The sequence below is a fragment of the Pelobates fuscus genome, chromosome 2 (genome assembly GCF_036172605.1).
Source record: "Pelobates fuscus isolate aPelFus1 chromosome 2, aPelFus1.pri, whole genome shotgun sequence".
Lineage (NCBI taxonomy): Eukaryota > Metazoa > Chordata > Amphibia > Anura > Pelobatidae > Pelobates > Pelobates fuscus.
In genome coordinates this window covers 159,913,434-159,920,849 of record NC_086318.1, presented here as the reverse complement: position 1 = coordinate 159,920,849, position 7,416 = coordinate 159,913,434, and positions in this window count along the sequence as shown.

Sequence of the window (7,416 nt, the reverse complement as noted above, 5' to 3'; positions counted from 1 at the left end):
AATCGTGCACACTAATTATCATGTGGACAGATACATATGTCACCTTGTTGAGATTTTACATTTGGAAATCCAAAAGAATCTTCGTCAAACTGGTAACTTGCAGAGGATTGCAAGTAAAATTTTAATTTGAGGTCAAAATAGTCAAATAAAAAAAAATAATCTAACTTTAACCTGGATTTTTGTTTCTAAAGTTTATAAATTCCTGTGTCAGTTACCCACAATTGCCAGTTTAGTGGACCCTGCATGTCTTTGTTTAAGAATTATTACTTGAGACTTACATAATCATCACTCCAGTTAATAAAACAAACACTCATGATGATATCTCATTTAAAAGTAATTGTTCTGCTTTTTGGCTGGATAGCTTTAGTCTGTATAGCCATTTCCCTTTTTTCATTTCAATCTGGAACTTAGACTTTTCACATCAAGAAGAATCTGTAACACCATTTTTTGTATTGCTTTTTTGGTGGAGAGGCACATTTGTTGCATTAACAAGCTCAATGGTTCGAGTTGTCCAGTAGGAGCAGTACATAAAAGGAAATGCGAAATTCTTATAATAAACATAATAATAATAATAACTTACAAAACCATCAAGCAAATATTGCAAATATTTGTAGTCAATAACCTGCAAATACTATGGAAACAAAAATCTTCAAATATACCTCCCGTTGTGCCAATTCAGAGGCAAGTCAGCAAACAGACTAACCAAATCTCACAAAGCCAAACATGTTGGGGAGGGGACAGGGGAGGTCAGGTGTCAAAATTCTGACAAAACAAATTAGATGATTGATGGGGATAGTCACTAAAAGCTAATGTTGATTTTATTCACAGATCAAGTGAGACATGAGCAGTACAGGGAAGAACATGAGGAGCAGTTATGGATTCTATATTTAGATATTTAATAAATGTAATATATATATATATATATATATATATATAGGCAATACATTGTTAAACACAGATTTGCACGTCAAGCCACAAGACCAAGATTTCCCATGGAAATCCCCAATTTGCAGTGATGTTACTATTGCAAGGGATTCTGGGTTGGTATAAGCAAATTAGTTCAACAAAAAAATACAATCTTTGCCTCATTATTCCATTTTAAACATGGATTTCTTGGATTTCAGAAACACAACTCAGGAAGAGATGCAAAGCCAGTGAACAGCTGTTTCATCTATACAGATAGAGACACACACAAACAGATACACAGACACACAAACATATACACATATACCAACACACATACAGATACACAGAACACATGTATAAGTGTGTGTCTGTGTGTGTTTGTATAGTGAATGCAGTGTGTGTGTTTGTATAAGTGTGTGTCTGTGTGTGTGCTTGTATAGTGGATAATTATGTGAGGGAAGGGGTGATGGTAAGAGGGGGGGGGCTAATGGTGTGGGGGTTGAAGTGAAAGGGAGCTTTTCTGTAGTGTGGTTTTTGAATATGCTGGTGTTTTTCTTTTTTTTGAAGTGCTGACATTTGGATGCAGGGTTGTATTTGTGTGTAGTGTAGGCGAAATGCTGAGATGTATGCACATATACATACATATTCTTACATATACACACACTGGCACACATACACAGACACATAGGTACACACATGCAGTTACATAGAAACAGTCATACACAGATAGACACACAGATACAAACACACATATAGATAAAGACACACACAAATACAGACACAGAGAGAGACACACAGGCACAGACACACATACAGATAGAGACACACACATAAGACACAGTGATGCATACACAGACACACAAACAGATACACATATACCAACACACATACAGATACACAGACACACATGTATTGTGGTGAAATCTCGGTAAAAAAAAATTTAGTAGGCCGAGATTACCACGTGGCATGTGTACGTGCATATGCTGACGTATCGATCAGTTGGTTGCATGAGGCAAGATACGATCAGTAGTGTACGGAGCATGTGCAAGAATACAGGATGTAGTATTCCCCTCCTCCATTGTGCTGGACAAGCCATGCGGTCAAGCAGGAAGTTAATTCTTATTTGTATTGATTGGTCAAGAGAATGTGCGGGTGGAGCTTAATATGGGAGGAGTTATGTGCCTATATAAGGAGCCTGCACTATTGTCCGGGGCTCAGAACTTGTGGTATTTTGGTGACGCTAGTCCCTCTGAGTCCCGATCGGTGATCCAATAAAGAATCTCTTCCTTCCTGAAGAAACCTGTGTCCATCTCTCTGTGCTTCGCTTCCGTCAGTTTCTCCGGTATCATTTGGTGCATTGGCCGGGAAGCTCATCGTTCAACGGTAGCTGAGAGGCAGAGGCGTGAGACGGTCTATCTTTGCCCACGTTCTCTACGGCTGCACCCCTGAACTTCTGCGTGGACCTCCCTTCGTCTCGGCGCCACTGGTCTGTTGTCCAGGAGATCATCGGCCTCTACGTGAGAAGTGCTGGGGTGTCCCCGTCGATGAGTGTGAACTCAGGTTCAGGAACGAGGAGGTAAGACAACTGCTGTTTTAGACGGCAGACCCACTAGGGGTATACCGATTGTGCGGTAGGCCCATAAGGGGTTATTTGTGTATGGAATCTGCCCCCTCTGTCGGAGGGAAGGAGCGAAGGCGCACCGCTCAATTGAACGCTCTTTAGTCAGACCGTTTGATTTGGTTAGTCAGGCGGGGTCCTGTGTAAATAGCCCTAGCCGGACACCGGTGTCTTGTCTAGACTAGCGTTCTAGGGTGTATATTTTGTTCGCTAGGTCGGAGGGACCGGGAGACTAAGCGGCGCCTGTGTAAATTCGGTTCGCTAGCTCTCAACCTATCTTGGCTAAGTGGGAAGGCGTGTAAATTTGGAACCCACTAGATTTTTGATAGTAATCGACTAAGAGGCGCCTGTGTAAATTCGGTCCTCTAGCTCGCTATATGTGGTGCTTGGGCAGTGTGGCTAACCAAAACGGGTGTATATAGTTTTAGGTAGTCCATCAAGGTACTGGCCAATAGTTTAGTTGGGAATTGTAAATGTGATAAAGATTGTTTAGTAAAGTGTATATCTTGTTAGATAGCGCGAGCTCAGCCGTCTAGCGGGAGTGTTAATAGTGTGTTGCTGTATCATAGTGCACGGTACCATAACCCTGTATATTTACTGACACTGTATATAAGTACTAATCATTGTCGTCCATTGCATGTTTAACACCATAACCACTAATAATTGTATTGTGACCTTAACTTGTGCTTTGACCTATGCTAACCGTACTGTAACCGCTATTTGTAAAAGACGATGTTACTGGGGTGTGTTATAGACGGGTAATTCATATATAGAGAATTATAGCGTGGGTGACTGTATAGTTTCGCCAAAGGGCATAATATTGATTATCTAGTGACTGGTGTAACAGCTGTGTGTGTACGGGAATTCCCTGAGTGTTTATTGTGTTATTGTATACGTTTCACTTGGTAACTGTGCCACGTGGTGCTGTTGCCAGAGGAAACGGGTGTGACTGTTGAATAGTACGCGTGCATAGTATTCGTTGTCAGCGACGTTCCATTGATAAGTATGGGCGCGTCGCAGTCAACGATTCCGGATCCCTTAGGTTGTATGGTGAAGAATTTTAAAAAGGGATTCAAGACATGTGATTTTGGGGTTAAAATGTCTCCTGTACGTTTGGTCACTTTGTGTACTAGGGAGTGGCCTACTTTGGTTGCGGCATGGCCGCCACGTGGCAGTTTGGATCCAACTCTGGTACAGCGCTTACACGTGGCTGTATCGGGCAGGCCTGAACTTTACGGCCAGTTTCCTTATATTGATTGTTGGAGACAGGCCGTAAATGACTCGCCAAAATGGCTCCAGACATGCCACGAGGAGCAATGTCGCCTCATGGTAGCTAGGACTTGTTTGTCCACTAGGACTGGTGTTAGGCCCATTTTGGACACGCCCCCTGAGTCCGAGATCCCTTTGCCGCCCTCTTACTTTCCGTTAAGAGGAAGTGACGCAAATGCAGGAAGTCCTGCAACCCTCCCCTCATTACCCTCATCCACTTCCGCTTCCTCCTCCAGTACAGAATCCACCCCCCCTCGTACTAAATCTCCCCTTCCGGAATCAGAACCAACCCCCATTAAAACCGAATATCCTGATTTGGCGCCACTTCAGACTTCCGGTCAAGCTTCTTCTAGCTCGGCTCGAAGTGTTTTATTTACAACCTTTTCCCAAAACCAAGCTCCCACATCCCCATACCCTATTTCTCCCCGACTGGAACCTATGACTGACGCCCCTCCACGTAGCCCCATACAGACCCGACAGCTGACCGGTGCCCAACAATTAAAACACTATCAGATGCCTCTTCGTCTGAATCCTGGGTCAGCCTATATCGATGCCGCAGGCCAAATGGCACATGCTGACCCGGTCTTTGTATATGTCCCGTTCACGACGACCGATCTCTTAAATTGGAAGACCCACAATTCCTCGTATACTGAGAAACCACAAGCTATGACTGATCTGTTCACCTCAATAGTACAGACACATAACCCGACATGGGCTGATTGCCAGCAGTTATTAATGACTTTGTTCAACAATGAGGAAAGGACAAGAATTAATCAAGCGGCCATTAAAGCACTAGAGGATAAAGCCCGTACTTTAAACCAAGCCAATCCATCAGCATGGGCCGCAACACATTATCCCAACACCGATCCCGATTGGAATGTAAATGGTGCTGACATGGTTCAACTCAGAGCCTATAGAGACGCTATAATTGCTGGCATGAAAGCCGGAGGAAAGAAAGCTATTAATATGTCGAAGACAGTTGAGGTGATTCAGAAAAGTGATGAAGCGCCCAGTGTCTTTTATGACCGATTATTGGAGGCATACCGCTTGTATACCCCCTTTAATCCGGAAGACGCAGATAATTCCCGAATGGTGAACTCCGCCTTTGTCAGCCAAGCTTACGGAGATATTAAGCGCAAGCTACAAAAGTTAGAAGGGTTTGCAGGTATGTCTATCACCCAACTAATGGAGGTAGCGAATAAGGTATATATGAATAGGGAAACAGAAAGTAAGAAAGAGGAAGAGTGCAAGATGCGTAGAAAGGCAGACATGCTAGCGGTAGCGATCGCAGGCGTAGATAGACGGGGCCCAGATAGAGGCGATAGTAGATGGAATAGGGAGCCTTTGAGTAGGAATCAGTGCGCGTATTGCAAGGAAGAAGGGCATTGGAGGAACGAATGTCCACAAAGAGAGCAGTACGAGAGAGACCAACCCAGGGCAGGTTACGGAAACTTTAGAGGCAGAGCGAGAGGTAGAGGAGGCCCCGGAGGGAGTAATGGTAATAGAGGGAGCAATGGGAACAGAGGAAGTGTTAGGGAAGATAGATATATCCCAGCAGCGCAAAGGTCCCGCGATAGAGAAGGCAGGGACTTTGTAGGATTGGCTGACACGGTCATGGAGGACTATTGATACCGACCGGGCTCCATCCCCCTTGGTCGAGCGGAGCCTATGGTCGATGTATCAATAGGGGGAAAAAGGAGTGCGTTCATGATCGACACTGGTGCTGAACATTCAGTGGTGACTAATCTAGTTGCTCCTCCATCTGGAAGGACTATTACTGTAATAGGAGCAACTGGAAGAAGTGCTGAAAAACCGGTTCTTAAAAGTCGACTCTGTACATTGGGAGGCCACGTAGTAAAACATCAATTCCTTTATATGCCTGAATGTCCAGTCCAATTGCTGGGACGTGATATGCTATCAAAATTACAAGCGCAGATTACGTTCCTACCAAATGGAACAACATCCTTAAAGTTTAATGGACCTTCAGGTATTATGACATTATCCGTACCAAAGGAAGAAGAGTGGCGACTTTATACAGCGTTGACTAGCCAAAACCCTAGGAGTGATGAGTCATTATTCAACATACCAGGAGTTTGGGCAGAGAACAACCCACCAGGACTGGCCCGCAATATTCCACCTATAAAAATTGAACAAAAACTTGGGGTTTATCCAGTGAGCCTAAGACAATATCACATCCCGCAAAAGGCTAAGAAGAACATCCAATCTTATCTGGATAAGTTCATACGGTATGGTATCCTAAAATTCTGTACTTCCCCCTGGAACACCCCATTGCTGCCTGTTCAAAAGCCCGGTACAGATGAGTATCGACCTGTGCAGGACTTGAGAGCAGTCAATGATGCGGTTGTTAGTATACATCCAGTTGTACCCAATCCATATAACCTGCTTGCCTTAATTCCGGGCGGGGCTACTTACTTTACAGTCTTAGACCTCAAAGATGCCTTCTTTTGCCTCCGAATTGCCGCAGAAAGTCAATGTATTTTCGCTTTCCAATGGGAGAACGCTGTAACGGGCTCAAAACGCCAAATGACTTGGACAAGACTGCCCCAAGGGTTTAAAAATTCACCTACCCTATTTGGTTCAGCTCTAAGTCAAGATCTACTGGATTTCGAGTCCATCCCAGGAGAGTGTGTATTGTTACAGTATGTAGATGACTTGTTGATAGCAGCAGTTACAAAATAAATCTGTCAGCAAGCAACGCACGATCTACTACACATTCTATGGAAGGCAGGATACAAGGTGTCTAGAAAGAAGGCTCAGTTGTGTTTGCCAACTGTCAAATATCTGGGATTCCATATCTCTGAAGGTCAAAGAATTATGGGGCCAGAGAGAAAAGAAGCTGTGTGCCAAATACCGATACCCAAGAATAGAAGACAAGTGCGAGAATTCTTGGGGGCAGCAGGCTTCTGTAGGATATGGATTCCCAGCTACGCGATACTGGCAAAACCTCTGTACGCAGCTATCAAAGGTACAGAGCCCGACCCCTTCTTATGGACCCAAGAACAGCAAACGGCATTTGAAGATGTGAAGAAGGCTTTGATGAGTGCCCCAGCATTAGGTCTACCTGATCACACACGACCATTCTACCTGTATGTACATGAGCAAAGAAGAATGGCTGTGGGAGTATTGACACAGTACTTGGGATCATGGCAAAGACCTGTTGCCTACATGTCTAAGCAATTGGATGCAGTGGCCAGCGGACTTCCACCTTGTCTAAGAGCCGTAGCTGCAGCCGCCCTGCTAGTAGCTGAAGCCGATAAACTCACTCTGGGTCAAGAACTTTATGTACGAGTCCCACATGCAGTACAGACGTTGTTGGATTACAAAGGAAATCATTGGTTTAGTAACAGCCGTATGACCAAGTATCAAGCAATGTTGTGTGAAAACCCAAGAGTGCATTTAGAGACTGTAAACACCTTAAATCCAGCTACCCTTTTGCCACAACCTACTGAAAGTCAACATGATTGTTTGGAAGTAATGGATGAAGTATTCTCAAGTAGACCAGATCTTCGTGATTTTCCCATCCAGAACCCCGATGTTCAATATTATACCGACGGCAGTAGTTATGTGAAAGAAGGGATCCGCTATGCAGGATATGCAGTGAC